Below are 16,621 nucleotides of genomic sequence, written 5' to 3'. Positions count from 1 at the left end.
AAAGGCGTTCTATTAAAACATACGATCGAACTTATCTCAGTCCCTCTAATTCTCAAATCGAGGTTCGTTCGAGATCGTTTGATGAGAAAATCTGATCATGATCGTTATTGGAATTATGAACATTAGAAGATATCAAATGTTATTTCGTAGACGTTTCATACAAATAGCCACTTTTGTTGCCTATTAATCAATTAAAATCACTTAAAAGAAATTGCGTAACGATTCTAGCAATTGTTACTTAACGAAATTGTTCGCTGAATATTCTCTCTTGAGCATAGATTATACGTTTTATTAATTAATCAAAATTGAAAATGTTTTAATAACAGGAAATCTATAAAAAAAAAAAAGTCAGACGAGATATTGGAAAATTTCCAATCAGAGATTGTGATTAAATTATGGAAAAATATATCTACAAATGAGTAGTCGTGAACAATGGTAGAATCAGCAGAAGTAAATATGGATACCAATTCTTAATGATTTCCTGTGAAAGAAATATGAAAAGTAAATAAAAAAATTAACTAAACAATGATCGATCAAATAAAATAATCATGATACATTTAACCACAGAATTAAATTCAACGTGAAACGAATTTAACACCTGATATAATTTAGCGGTCTTGCAACTTATCACTTATGAAAGATGATTTGCAAGTAATAAAGTTGAATTTAATTTAATATTAATTGAACAGTAATTTTATTAAAAGAATGTATTATTTATAAAAGATCACCGTGTGATCTTATTAATAATGAAATTACAGCAGAAATGAGTTTTACGTGTCGCATTTTGCCATATCATGAATGTTCATTATTAAATGCTATACCTACGTGTCAACGCGGCATCGGGCCTATCTGAAAACGGGTCACACTTTCGAGGTCGTATTAGTTGATTGGTAGTTAATTACCTGCAGCACAGCGTGGAGGAGACATTAATTTGCTCGCGGCAGCCAGTGAGATTCTATCGACACGTTTTTGGAAAATTGAACGACCCGTGATTGCGTGTCGTTCGCATTAAACGACCGTTAAACAGTTCATTTTTGTTGAGGAATATAGCTATGATCAAAATGCGCTGGAATTTTCTTCAATATAAATACCGAAACCGATGAACCGCTATGCTTTAGTAGGCGTTGTAATTTCAGTATGTTAAAATGCAGTGAAGTTAGAAGTTTTGCAAACGCTTTCGAAAGAAACATAATTTGCCTGCTATTTTCGTCATTTGAAAAGTATTACATTATTGTAATTACAGATCACTGAATATGACAATCTTCCTTTTCAATCGTTTTCCAAATAAAAAAGAAAAAAACTTCTTGCGTTTCAATGTTATATTCTAAATTTGTATTTTATTAAAATTATTACAATCTTTTTCAATGTCATGCTTTGAAGCTCCAAAATAGAGTAACAAGATACTTATCTTTAGAATGGATCTATAATCATATTCAGTAATTATAAAAGTAACAAATTAATTTTTATTATATCTGTTACTCTATACTATGAAAATATTCGAAGCAAAGATTGCGTAATTATAAAAATATTCTTAAAATAACTTGCGTAAAAATAGGAATACTTCCAGATGTTTTTTTTTTTGTAAATAAACATATTTCGAGCGACATTTACAATATGACGTTCATAAAAATTGTGCAAAATACATCATTCATACAGAAGATAGTTATAAAAGCTAGGTCAACGAGTGCACGGGGGATTCTGTAGGTTAACCTTCTGGTTGCTTCAGGCAAATAAACTTGCCCGCAGTTTGACTGCTCTAGCCAAATGAATTCACATGGTCCGACTAATTCAACTACTTCATGCCAGTACACAAATCAGCCTGAATAAGTTTCTCTGACTCACGCGATCCATGTTAAACTGGCATTAAATGCAAAACATTAGTCGCCGGGTACATCTTAAAGTCGCAATTAGTTCGCTGGTATACGCATACTTGCGTAACATAATATTCAAGATCTTTTTATGTTGCACAAATTGGAGACTCTAGCTACTATACTAAAACATACTTTCATTTCAAATATATGAAAAAGTAATTTCACCGGGTAGAAGATTAAAATATAATATTTGTTCTTTTTCTGTATCCTCCTCATACTCTAACGACCATAAGCATTTGAACATTTCGTGACATTTGGAAAAAATGGAAGCTTTCGAGTGCTTTTAGTTTTTAATTGTTTTATTCTAAAATCATTTTCCAAACAATTCTAAATCTTTTAATTCACTCGTATCATACGAGCCTTATGATATAAAAGACAGAATAAAATAAACGTCTCAATACTTACGACAGTGTATCTCTCCATTTCTATTTTAGAAATCAAACTGATTCACGAGTTCCCAGTACACACATATAGAATATTCTATTTTGTTATAAGTTTCTTCGATGCCAAAGTTATAAGAAAGAATAATATTCGAGGAGACGAGAAGAAGATAAATCATTAATAAAGAAGGACGATAAATCCCGAACGGAAGGGAAGAAGCAGTTGAGTTCAGCGGTTTTCCGGTAGAGATGCCGACGAAGTTCGTCCGTGCCAAGAGACTTGGTCGTATTTCCGAGCGACAGTTAACCAGCCGGAAAGAAGACGTTGCAGCGTTGTAGGGAACGCGAAAGATGCCTTAGCGTGCCTGAGGCCCGCCGGAAACCTTCAATTCTTGCTTCAGGGGTGCTTCTATGAGGCTCGGTGTCGCCAGATGCAACCTGCACCCATACACTCGACCAGCCCGAGGACACAGGAATCTCCATCTGCTAAATTTCCTCGTCTTCTTTCCTTTCTCTTCCATTTTCTACCAGGTTGTCGGCATATGGTACATGATTTTAGATTTAGAACACGGCGAGTGGAAAATGGAGTTAAAACGTGTTGCGTGGATCGAGGCGAACATGCAGTGATTTTCCTCTTTCCTGCTGTCGTTTTCAAGATGTTTGAATGTGCATACTATGTTTTAGTTTAGTTCGACCTGCTTTTGAAAAGGAGCTAATTTTTTTGGTACATTTAAAGTACCCAGTATATTTTGTTAATAATTCGATATCAAATATACTTCATCCGTGAAACATTTCATGAGCAAACTGAACAGGAAGACAAAACAGAACAGGAAGGTAACACGTGATACACACGGCACACGGGCTATATACCGTGGGCCATTTCATTTTGTGATAAATTTTCTGTTGTCAGATTATACTTCAATATCAATTCCTCTTCTCTGAAAGGCAACTTACGATTTCAACTATCAATAAGCATCGTTTAACTTGTATCGGTAATTGATGCGATTGTAAAGAATCAATTAGAAAAAGAGATTGTTTTATCAATTTCTGTACTTTGTAATTCGTGTACTTCGGGACAGACTTCTGATTAATTTATCAGCGCAGTGACGACGTATCGTTCGATCGTCAAGTCGTTTGCCAGTGTGAGAAACGACCCAACTAACGGCTAGCTAATTGTGCGTCCCTTACCCTTCTCGAGAAGCGACGAATTTTGAATCTGCCCTCTCTCATTTCGACGTCCACAATGAGCGTCATTGAGAGTTACGGGATCCCTCGGCCACCATCTGTCGTCATGGTAAACGACATCGTGCTAATTTAGAGGGGCGCGAAATAAAAGTTCAAATTCGAGAGGCTTCTTCACTGGCACGGGTCCTCATCCACGCGTATTAATACGAGTAAAAGGGGTCGAGGGGTGTGCATACTTTCACATATGCATTAACTAGCCGTAGGTGTGCATTGCTCCGGCGAAATCTTAGTCGATTCTACGGGGTGTCCAAAAAGTTAGATTTTAATAGCGACAAGAACGAAGAATTTGAGAGAATTCTAGTTATCGTTTTTTAAATTGTGGTAAGTTGAATTTGTTGAAAAAGTACTCGTATTTGGCGAGAAGTCGAAACAGAGCCCGAGTAAGGAATTAAATAAAAAGATCGATATTAATTGATCACGTACATAATATTCTGATATATTAGCAATTTTACTAAGAAAATGAACAGGTGTAGCTTAAAGTAGGTAATCTGAAGAAGCAAATACTGGGCTTTCATTAAAAGCAGCTGATGTACCAGAACTTCTCTCCGAGAGAACAAATTTAAAAAGTTGAAGTTGTTCTTTGTTGAACTGTTTTTTCCTTTTTCTTTGTTTCTCTTTTTTTTTGGCGGAATGATTTTATTCCGAGAAAAAGGGGGCATGCAATAGCGGAACGATGGAAAAGGAGGATTTGAAAAGTCGAAGAAAGTGGGTAAGTTGGAAATTTCGTTAATCTGGGCTAATTCGGGGGTTGGATTTTGGCGCAGCACAGAATCGATTCAACTTCGTTCGGATTTCGTTCTTTAATGGAACGGAATATGAAGGTGTACCGTAATCCGTTGAAATCTGCAGTTCTTGGCGAGTTTTGGGACAAGCTTCGACGAATGCTTACCATTGCGAGATTTAACGGAACGCGAGATGTTACGGAATACGTGCACTTAATGCAGAAATCTTTTCATAAATAAGCAAATCCTTCCAATCTAAACCGTAAAAGGAAAAAGATAAACCTTCGATTCGAAAGGATTCCGATTCCTATTCATACAACTCTAAAATCACAAAATTTCTTACTTTTTAACTTAATCCTACCACATTCTCGTTTCAATAAATATTTTGTATTAAAATATTCCTACATAGCCCCAAATCAAAAAGTTGATCCTTCTCGCGGAATTTTCTATATCTTAACTTTTAATAGTTACATAAATTGATATATACATGTATGATATACACAAACCTCCCTAAGCATATTTCCGAGCAGTCAACCGTGTATTAACAAAATATTTCACTTTCCGGATGAAGCAAAATTCACACGCCGTTATCGACACGTAAATCTACATCATTAAATCCTGATAACAATTCGGAAAACACCCTGTGGCAACAGTCACTCGAATCGGTGATCTCATTTGGTAGCACAGTGTTTACAGCATTGTTCGAGCGCATTATAACAAGCACCTTTGGTGTTTATCGAGGCCAGCTCAGCACACGTGGCCCCATCGATATCGAAGGTGTTCACCAGTATCGTCGTGCGCTTTGCATTGTTTGCATAGATCCACGGCCAGAGTGTCGTTTGCAAACTTTGATCGTTTGTGGTACCGTACGACCGCGTTGCTGCTAATTTCGCGTAAGGTGTATCGACACGTTATTTGTTGAAGGGAATATGGGTATGGATGAAAGGGTTAGAGAGTGAGAGAGAGAGAGAGAGAGAGAAAGAGAGGGAGAGTGTGTGTGTAATGTATCGCTTGCAAACTTCCACGGGTAACACACAGGCGGACGAGGGTGGAAAATTAAAGGAACGGGCCACGTCGGTTCCCATTGAAATGTAAATGCCTGGTAATGTTTGCTGTCAGCCTCGCCTCTCTCGTTCCATTAGGCCAGCGCAGTTGCATTAAAACCAAAATACGAGTTCGATCCTCGCTCAGGGTATTTAATTAACGCGATTAAAAATGTTCCCAGCCTCTGCGGCTACGCTTTCTATTTACATGCTGCCGCATTATTCTGCGCGTTCTCCTGCACGCTGATTTCTGCGGAATGAATGACACACGGCAAGGGTTCGTTCGATGCTATTTTCATTCTGCTTTGCAATTTTTTCCTACGTGTTTCTATTCCGCGCCTTCGTTCATGGCTTAAATTCATCGTGAGAGATTAAAGGCATCGTTCTATGGATGTTCATGGTGTACTACGAAGGGTGACTTGATATGGAAAAGGATTTCTGCTCGTCTGCATCAAAGGATTCTTTGTATATTGCATTTTGAATTTTTTTCAGTTTCCAGCTTTTTAAAATTAATGTAGCTTGAAAAATTGTATGGTTGTTCGTTTATATAACTTGCATTATACGTCGGTTGTAACTTTGAATTACATATACACATTTTTGCGAAATGAATACCCACACAAAGGGTTCATTTTACGTTATTTTCCCTGCTTCACAATTTTTCCTGCGTGTTTTTGTTCCGTTTGTTCCGTGTGTTTTCATTCATGTATTGCTTAATTCGTCGTGAAAGATTAAAGGTATGATACCATGATTATTTACGCTGCGCTATGATGGGATGGTTGGAAATGAAAGAAGATTCACGACGAATAAGTGAGTTGAGGATCTTTTGATGTATAAAATTTCGAAGTTCTATGAATTTCTTAAAATGAAATTGACTCAAACAGTTGTATTATCATTCGTTTATTTAACGTGTTTCCTTTATGATTCGAATTGCCCAGAATGCAATTCTCAGCTTATTACCCCAAGAATGATGCAGCTATCTGTATATTTAGTTGATGCAATTTTAGAAAATTTCTATCCTCAGATATCGTACAGCTGCAAGAAAATGATTATACGAACGTCGATAATGATCAGAAAGCAGCGATTATGCGTAATTTTCAAGTTAGAAACCACTAACAGTTGACGTGCAAAAATAGAGACATAATGCGTTTCTAGAAATATTCAATTCTGACAGACATAACGACGATTGTACTCATCATTCTCTTGCTGCATTTTGTTCGTCATGATTCTCAAGCTGGTCACGCGTTTCTATCTTGTAACGACTGGCTGTCAAGTTGAATAGCCACGGTAACTGGTTCATGAGGAATCCGGTAGCGTCGAAGTACATATCGAGATTTAGAGATTCTAATGAGGAGCACGCAAGTATTCGCAGTAAATGAGATAAAGTATAGCGTGCTTCTGATAAGTTGTTTTCGAGATCTGTTTGCAGATTCTTCGAAGTCCGCATTTTAACCCGAGTAACATTTCTTCCTTATCGCAATTCGCGTTAGCTGTTTATATTCAGGAATTTCTCAATTAATTAACGTATACGTGATATTTTTTTTAATAGAATGAAGTATTTGATTCTGTGAAGTGTTTAATGTACAGGAGGAAGTATTTTAGCAATTGTAATTATCGTTTGAATTAAATATCGTCAATATTCCATTTACAACTGGTATTCTCGAGTCGTAAATGACCCATAGCTTAAGCTGAATTACTCGATTTTAGAATAATTCATTGTAATAAATATTCTATGTTCTATAAGATGAAAACGATCGATGTATAAAACGTAGAATCCAAACTAAAATGAAGTTAAAATTATATATGTAATTAAAATTAATTGAAACTTATAAAATCTAATTCATAAACTGTTGTGATCGCGTATGACCCAACTATTCCATTCAAGAGCAAACATTTCCTTTGTCCTTTCCCTCTGTTATATTCTTAACATTTTCGATACGTTCGTTCCTTGATATTTTCGATTAAAACATAATCATAAATCATAATGTCAGCGATGAAGTTGCATAAACACAATAACCGAATATCGTATTATTCGTATTAAATGATTTTGTTTTAACGCCTACTCGAAATTGTCGTTCGACAAATATCCAGCCTATTGACGTCGAGTGATATCGTTTCGTTTGGAAACTTTTGCTCGTTCGCCCCTCTCATTCCAATTTCCCTGATGACACTAAACGATTCCATGCCTTTGTTCTTCGAATGCTCCCAAATTCAAAGGGCAAACGGTGATTGGAACGATGACACGTGGTGGCACGAGCGCAGCCGTTCTGGTTTTACGATGTTCGAGGGCGAGAATCGATTCCTTCGATGCAAAAACAATCGTCGCCACCACTGTTTGGCCGCGTGCCAATGGGGGTACTTTAGCATAAGCACACCGTAGACCTTTCCAATTTTTGTCGCCGACGGTTTAGTGAAACGATGGCCCTTTTCCGTGAAACGCCGCGTGCGAAATTTAAGATGCCTTAAAAGTCGTAGGCATCGTTGGCCGAAATTATTCCTGGTAGTTGTACATGTAATTTATAAGACGCTTTAATAATACTTTTTCGATGGATGCTTTAACAATTTTGTTGCGATATTATTTCGAATTTCTGTCTATATGTTTAGAAATAATGTAGAGTATTTTTGTGTATAATTTCAAGAAAAATATTTGCAACGTCAGAATTTGTCTTGCTCTTTCGTTCTCATTATTTAGCTTCTCGATGCTTTATACATCGATGATAATTATCAATGCGAGTCAATTATCTTATTCGATCGGAAATATATTTTAAATCTCAAGTGAAATTGAGCTTCTTCATACAATCCTGCGTATTGTAATTTTGTGTTACACCACGCGACACTTTACTAATATAAATGTGAGTTCACCTTATTATACCTTGTTATACATATATTATTTACCTTCAGGGTAAAAAAAGTTTGTGAACAAACAAAATAAGGACGTTGGGGGACGAACTTATTAAGGGCGCGGCGTTTCGGAAGGAGTCGTTACACATTTCATTTCCTTCTTGAGAACTCCGAAATGATATAGTTTGCCAGCTACTTCTTCTCCCGTTCACGCGCCTCATATTCGGCGATGTATGCGCGAAAAATTTCGCCTGAACGAGGCCGCGGTGCATCCTGTAAAAATTGAACACACACGTGCGCACTTAACTAAGAACGGAACAGAAGGGACAGGGAAGTATGAAAATTCCGTTTATTATGCCTCGAAACGGCCATATTGGGACCGAGTAATAATGTACTGGACTGGAGGGGAGAATAAATAAAGAACGAGATCTGCGTAAAAAATGAGCTCTTAAAAAGTTTCCAGCAAGAAACACGAGCAACATTCGAGAACGGGCTTTTTCCTTTACATGCCGTTGTTGAACCGATGAAGTACGACTCCTTTTTAGGAAGAGGGCGAATTATTACTCGAAACGTTATAACCTCCACTTCCTTATACGCCGGACGAAAAATCAATTTTCATATTTCATACTTGATATCCATTTTCCGTGCGCCCAGTGCGTCAACAGATAAATGGAAATCATTTTTTAAAATACATACGGTCTATTACCGGCGAAGACGAACAGAGGGGCAACACGATCGAAAAGAGGCACTGTTCTCATTTAAAACCAAAGCGCTTTTTTTTTCTTCTCTTCTCCGCGTTGCCAACGTGCATAGACTTCGAACACCTTGTCCCCGGCGAGGCATTGTAAAATATTACACCGGGGCAGGGGGGGACATCGGGGGTGTAACCGTTTCCAATTTCTCATCTCTTTTTTTGCCGCGCTACATCGCGCGGTGTATCGCGAGCGTATCAGAAATGCAAATTGCGGGACGTTCGCCGATGGCGTGTTTTCGATATCCGCCATTCCGAGCTGTTATTCTTATTGGCGAATTACTTTCGAACAGTTTGCCCTGGCTTGTGCACGAACCGCGATTTGCATAGCCGTATAGATGCGCTAGAAATTATTCACCATCGCGTTCCCGTGCATACGTACGCAATTAATCTCGGATCTTAACGATCCGCGCGCAGTTTTTCCGAGCAATCGCAAATACCCACAATGTCGCCCGAGAACCATCGAACGCGCGTTCTCGTGCCTTTCTCCTCGATGCAGTGTTTCGCATGTAAGTATTCGAATATTTAATGAATATACTATGTATTATACGATATACGAAACATTTTGAAATTTCCTTCGTACTGTTATCAGATTCGACTATCATGACTGTATTGGTTAGATTTGAAACAAATCTGGAAATATATACACAAATTACAAGATATTTAGTGCAAGTGCATATTTCGTAAAAGTCAGGAAAGTTAACATGCCTTGATATATTCATTGGGATCGTCTTTAATACTCGTTACGTGTTTACGATGACTATTTATGCTGTTGATTATTAATTAATTTTTTGTGAAATATATGTTTAAGATAAATGTATCTAACCTTTACACACATTTTCAGATTGATTTCATATTTGACCAATACTATCATGACAGTCGTATCTCGTTACAGTGCTAACGAAATATTTTCTGTAACGCATACAATATATACATAAAGGTTTTCTGTGATAAACGTTTAATTATGATACTTTCGTAAGCCACTGTATGCTTAATAATATCATATTTATAATAATTTTTATAATATTATAATAATTATAATAATTATTATAATAATAGTATCATATTTGCTTATAATAGCCGATCTGAGTGAGATGCGCGCTGGTTCTCTGCGCAATCGTGAATACGCACGATGTTACTCGAGAGTTGTCGATCGTCCGTTCCCGCGTTTTTCTGTTGAAACTGATACGCCGCCATCTTTGATTTATATTGATTTATAGCGTCAGTTAATTTGGAGCGATTGAAGTCGATGGTGACGATTTGGAATGTGTGTCGCGAATCGTGGAACGTGAATCGCGTGTCGAATGATGTGTCGTGATGGAAGTGAGGAAAAACTGTGGATATTGTATAAAAGACTGGCGTGAGATTCGTGGGGAGTGAAATTAGACGAACGACGCGGAAGTAATACATACGTATGAACAACGAGAACGTCATAAGGTGAGCTTCATATAAACATTGAATGTTTTGTGTGTCGCGAGAAATAGAATTTTGCAGTTGGATTTATTAACTTTAGATTAAGGTACAGTGAATGCGTGTTCTGACGAAATATCTTTCCCGAATGAAACATAAAATACATACATTCATAAGAATCTGTATATATATATCATATATATATTCAATTCGTGTTCGTCAGGATGATAGAACACGTATCCTTTGTAAGTTCTAAACATAATTTTAGGCTTGATCTTATAGCATTATTTAGGTTAGGACTAATATTGGTCATTTAAATGTTTACAAGAATAAACTAGAATCTGAAAGAAAATTTAAGAGATTTATATCACAGATATATATATATATATATATATATCTGTGTGTGTGCTATATGATCACAATGATTTTTGTAAGATATGAAAAGATAAATTAATAATAATTTAACGTAATTAAAATGATACATTTAAAATTAGGTAAAGCTTCTTCCTCCAGCAAAGAGATCTTTCAAAGGTATAAATGAAGGAATACGGAGCAGATAGGTTGAATATATACACAAGTTGAATACATAAAATCTTATTTAAACCAACTTAAAGTCTACTAATTTATAAGGTACGATTGAAGTATATTCTACCTTTGTATTATTACATTTTTATAATTTTATTACTAATTTTTATCCTATAATTTTCTCCTCTGTTACTTTTAGCTTCTCCTTGTTTGTTTTGTCTTAATGCTTTTAGCAATAAAATCTAAGCTAAAACTGAAATGCTGACCTGCTTTTACTGGATCTTTTAATCTCTTTCATGCACATTGCACATGCATCATGCACTTATATCATATGCATACCTTTCTATGCTCTATACATCACCACCAAAAGGTTTATTTAGACACATATTTTACTGCAGTCAAATCTATATATCTCAAACAGTCGTTCAATTACTTTTATTTTATCTTAACTATCCGCCACTCGCGTTTATACAATATTTTGATAATATAAAACTGGTGTCAGCTGTTTTGGAGTATAAATCACTGAAAGCAACTGTATCCTGACATGTACTAAGTTGTTTTTATTTAACACGGCTCGTTTAATACAGAGAGATATTTCAAAAGTAAATTACATCCATAAAATAAGGATTAAGTTACAAAGAATTAAATTAACAGTGTTCGTACTGTTATAAATTTATACAGACATTCTCATACTACTGTTTGTATGATATTATTATCGATACCGTTTTTTATTACCGTTTTATCGTTGCACATGGACTTAGTATCATTAGATCATTAAAAAGAACCTCTTCATTTATTTTAATACTCGTATTATACGAAAATAATAATATCGACAATCAAAGCTTCATATTGAAGAAATTATTTAGAATAAAAAAGTAGTAACATTTAGAACGATAGGAGTAATAATAGATATATAACATAGAATAAGAAATGATAAAATAGTACAAATAAAGTGCTTATCTATTAAAATTATAATCATCGGCATTAAGTGGAACTAGAACTACTGGTCAGATATGAAAGATGCGTTGAAGTTAAAGTTCAAAGATAAAATTATGCACAGATCAGGGATATTTATAAACTTGTGAGAAATTTAAAATTGAAAAAATCCACGGAATGCATACAATATGCAAAATTATGTAAAATATCCTAAGCCTATCTAGGTAGGTACTCGTTATAATAGATATCGTTTTACTATTAAAGATATGATGACGAATTTGCATAAATATCCTCGGTATAATTATGTATATTACAAATAGGTTCAAATGCGATTGAAAAATTTCGAATACCTGAGTTATTCCAAAAAAAGAAACAATACTTTTAAGACTTGACAATATACCAAGTTAACTTCAAAATAGATAAGTTTATAGATACCGACATCTTATATCGATACTGCTCAAATATATAAGTACTATACAAAAAGAAACTATTCGACGATATTCAAACGGATCGTTTCAGCTTATATAATTAACTGGAATGAATATAAACGATCCAAGTGAATCGACTTTACTGAAATATTATAAAAGAGCTTATATTGATAACAACCAATAGGATTACAGGTAGTAAAGAGTTAAGTGCGCGAGCATTTGCTCTTCTCTCGAACCAATTTTCTCGCAAATAAAGCCTTATTTAGAAATATCCATCTATTTTTGACGTACTTCTTCATGTAGAATCATATCCTACTCGCTAGTGCTGTACTTTATAGAACATTTTGTACATAGGCTGTCGTTTTCTTCAAATACAATTTTAATTTATACACGCCTAACTTCTTCAAACCATTCTACTTTTAATCGAAGTAATTTCCACATAGTTGAAGAATCAAGAAAGTAGAGAATCAAGAAATCCTGGATTCTTTGAAACGCGAAGGAAACCGAACGTCGGATTTGTATCGGATACCAAAAATCTGGCCGCGAGGGAGAGACTCGGCGTGTATTCGACGCTTAAAACGAGCGTATTTCTCGAATGTTGATTTTTCGCAGCGGGAAAAAATGCATCACGGAAAACGCCAGCATGCGGGAACACGCAGTTCCACCGCTAATATTTATAAATGCCCGTCCATAATTGCCGTAGCGCCGAAATTGCGGGGATAAATTGTGAAACGTGCCGTGGCCATACTCGTCTTCCTCCCTTCTCCGTTTTTCTCTCTCTCTTTTCTCTGTTCCGTTTCTACTACTTTTGTTGGTGCACGTAGACGAGCAATCCGCACGACAGATTTCCGTGGAATGTGATTAATAGCTAATTTTATTTTGTTTCCGCCGCCTTATTAAGGTCCGTTCGCGCAAGCACCCGAAAGGAACGTGTGAAAAATCCGATTATCTTGGACAGAACGCGCGAACCCAGAATTTTTATGTCGGAATCGCGGATTTCTCTCCAGATGCCGGCACGAAATGCGAATCGGCGGAGCGTTGCGAAGGAAAATGATAAAATAACCGGCTCCGGTCTGCTCCAGCCCTGATTCCAGTCGAGACACGGTAATTCCGGTTTTCTAAAATGTTGGCAATTTTTCAACGTGTTCCATATTTTCTCTTCGGTGATCGATAGATCGTTTTAAGAGATCAGCGGAATTTTTAATAAAACATTTTCGCTTATTTAAAAAAAAAGAAGAGGCGAATTTAATTTTAATAATTCGAATTTCTTATACAAGATAGCAAATTTCACTCGATCGTTTCATGGGAATTATCTGAAAATTAACACGCGTGGTATGTATAGTAACGCGTTAAAACAGGTAGAACATTATCGCCAAAGGATCAAAACGTTTCTTATACACGAATGAAGTAATAAATCATTCTTTTCAGCGTCCATGACGAAGCAGATAAGCCAGGACGCCTATAATTATAAACCCGTACCACCCACGCAAAATGTCACTCGACGACAGGGAAAAAGGCCATCGTATTCATTCATGGGTAAAAATTCAACCTTACAAACACATAGCTTTTCAGGCCCTACCAAAGCAAGAAAAATCCTTCACAGGGCAACAGATAAATGGCGAGATCTCGGCGAAAAAATATTACCCAAACAGCAGAGGTAGAAAAAATCTCGTGAATTATCGCTGTTTTCGCTTTTGGTGCCAGAAAACGAGTCAAACAAATCGGCCTGTCTTCGCGATAACTCTGTGACCGTGACACGAAACGTTAGTTCGAAGGAACGTAGGGGAACAAAAGAGCTCGGCAACGAAGAGCGAAAAAAGAGGAATCCAGTTGGCGTTCCCTCTTCCAAATTCGAATTTCATTCTGACAGTGAATCCTCGATAGCGGATCTGGCGGGGCCGGATGTCTCGTTTCGCCTTTCTGAAAGCTTTCAATCCTCGAAAGCCGTTCCCTGGTGCGGCCATTCCCGGCCAGATTGAATAATCCTGGGCAACGCCGCGTGAAAACGCGATTCGAAGCGATCGCGGCAATATGATAAACGGCAGCTGGGCTCTGCGACGCCTCGGAGGATTCATGGAGTCTCTACGGGACGGGAGAACTCCTCCACAGGGGAAACGACCGAGACGGCACACAGGACGATCTCGCTTGATGGACCGACGACGCGACTCGGCGAATAGGTGAGAGAGGAAAGTTGTTAGGGACAGCTGTATGAACCGGGATTTACGATAAGAACAACGTGAATCTGCTCCTCTTTCTGTTCTCTATGCGATCTTCCCTTCTGCGCACGTTCCTTCTTAGAGCTTCTCTTTCCTCCAAGTTATTGGAGGTTTACTCGTTTCGACGAGGCGAAAGCTGGAATTCGAACAGACGACTTCCAAGATTGAAGATTTTTCTGATTGCGTGCCGGGAAGATTGACACGGGAGGAGATGTCCGGAGAGGTTTCCAGTTTTGCGTTTTTTCTCGGAGACGTGTTGGTTTTTCTTAAGTTTTTATCGAAAGGAATATCGTTAGATTGAAGATTGTCTGCACTTTTAAAGTTATTGTTTGAGAATTGTTGGAAGAATGAAGGCGTTCGTAAAAATTGTTCTGTTCATTGACCTCGCGCTAACGAAAATAGAATTGAGCTTTAAAAGAATCTTATAATTATAGAGCAAAATACTCATGATGTGTCAGAACTGTCTCGTTATTTAAAACGACATTGATGATTTTCTCGTACTAGTAACTCACCGTCAAATCTTTCCATCTATGTTTATTTCCTCCCAAGCCAACGTTACACCGATCCCATGTCGCTGAAGAGGAATCGAATCGTCATCGTTGGAGCCGATTCGAGGAAACGAGACGATCGATGGAACGCGAATGAGAACGGAGAAACGTGTTGGGAACGGATGACGATAAATTCGAATGGGGAAAGAAAGAGTCGCCGATCGCGGAAAGGTTTTCCAGGATCACGATGACGAGAGAGATGCGATCGGACGAAACGCGTCTTAGAAAATGGGGGTGGTTCACGTTTGTTCGTTGGCCGAGCTGCGAATGACACGTAATAAGGGACATACACGTTTAGTTCCAGCCGGCGAATGCGTGAAATCGGATTTCTAGATACTGGACGTATCAAATTGGATTTTCAGACAGAAGGAAATACGAGACAAGTCGGAGAAAAATTGGGAATACCTGAGATAGATGGGAACGGAAATTGCGACGAAACACGTGACGGGGCGGAAACTGGCGAGAAGGTGGGAGAGTCAGTCGAACGGGGGAGGAAGTTACACGTATCGGAAATAGCGGAAAGCGCCGCTTCGAGACAGAATAGAGTTAACGAACAGTAACGATTTTATGAGAATACTGGTGAAAGGCATCGGGTAACATTTAAGGAGGATTTGGATTTCGAAGCGTTGCGATTTTGATTCGTAGTGTTTGTGTGAAATAGCTTTTGACAAACCTAATTTGCGAATTTTACTTGGAACTTATATATAACGGTAATAATTTCATAGAAATAATGATAAAAGGAATTTTCGTTTACATAATGCTCTCATACATACGCATAATACTAGTTTTACATTGAGCGCCTTGTGTAATTTATAAAATCTGCTTTCTAGTTTCTTATACTGACTAGGTGATTTTCGGACGACGTAAATGTCAGATACTGTCATTCAAATCTTATTGCGGGCTAAAAGTTGAACTATCAACTTTTCACAGAGACAGATGTGGAAAAATCGCGACACTTTTTTCTGTTATAAATTTACTCTAGTTAAAATTCGTTCCGCGAATGGTAATCTCCTTGACAGGTGCAATTCGTCGTTTTGCATATAATGCAAAAAATTCGAAGCGAGCTATAGCCGTTGCTTTCGCACAAAAACGTTATTAACTTTGACGTTTCGTGTGTTTCGTTTGTTTTATCATGATTCCTTGCACGCGCGCATGCTTTCAACACTGCTTTTTTTAATACACCTTTCGAAACGTCAAACAATATCTGGTTTCTCATTAATCTTCTTAAATGTAACAGCTGCAACAATTTTCTTCGATAATCGCGATAACTATCTCAATGAAAATCTATAAATTTCTACAGAAATTAATTCCTCATTCTACGTTGAATTTTTTCGTCGCACAGATCTTTATATTTCTAACGATATGTAAATTTCATGATTTTTACGTATAAGCAAATTTTTTTCAGATATGTATACCTCCCCTCCATGACATATATTCCACGGCAGGATAATTCGTCTGCATATAAAAACCACAACCATCCCCTATCATCGTCCACGGAACTTATTCCATTCAATCTTCACCTTTGATATCGTTATCGTCACCACAGTCACCGCTTATCACGATAACGAAGCTCTCTATCTCGCGTTAGAACTCTACAGATTGGGACCAGTTAAGAGACGACAGGTGATTGGACTTAACGCTGATCAAGGAGCAAGAGACCGGAGAAGGAATAAAAAGGGGAAGGAAATGAACGCCTTGAATCGCAGGA

General features: G+C 37.2%; 1 protein-coding gene across 7 annotated transcripts in view; it reads left to right on the top strand.

Moving 5' to 3' along the window:
* The window catches only part of LOC122572997 (nephrin), a 473,363-nt gene that overhangs the window by 265,857 nt on the left and 190,885 nt on the right, over positions 1 to 16,621 (top strand). Inside the window, exons 1-2 of one of the 7 annotated variants that reach the window (XM_043738806.1) lie at positions 10,117 to 10,287; positions 10,755 to 10,890. The exons of 5 other annotated variants lie outside the window; for them this stretch is intronic. The gene's annotated coding sequence lies outside the window, so the exon portion shown is untranslated. Of the gene's footprint in view, positions 1 to 10,116; positions 10,288 to 10,754; positions 10,891 to 16,621 lie in introns of those variants that run through there. One more of the 7 variants, XM_043738805.1, reaches the window with a different exon arrangement.

This window comes from Bombus pyrosoma, linkage group LG11, assembly GCF_014825855.1.
Source record: "Bombus pyrosoma isolate SC7728 linkage group LG11, ASM1482585v1, whole genome shotgun sequence".
Lineage (NCBI taxonomy): Eukaryota > Metazoa > Arthropoda > Insecta > Hymenoptera > Apidae > Bombus > Bombus pyrosoma.
This window is presented reverse-complemented; position numbering and strand designations above follow the sequence as displayed.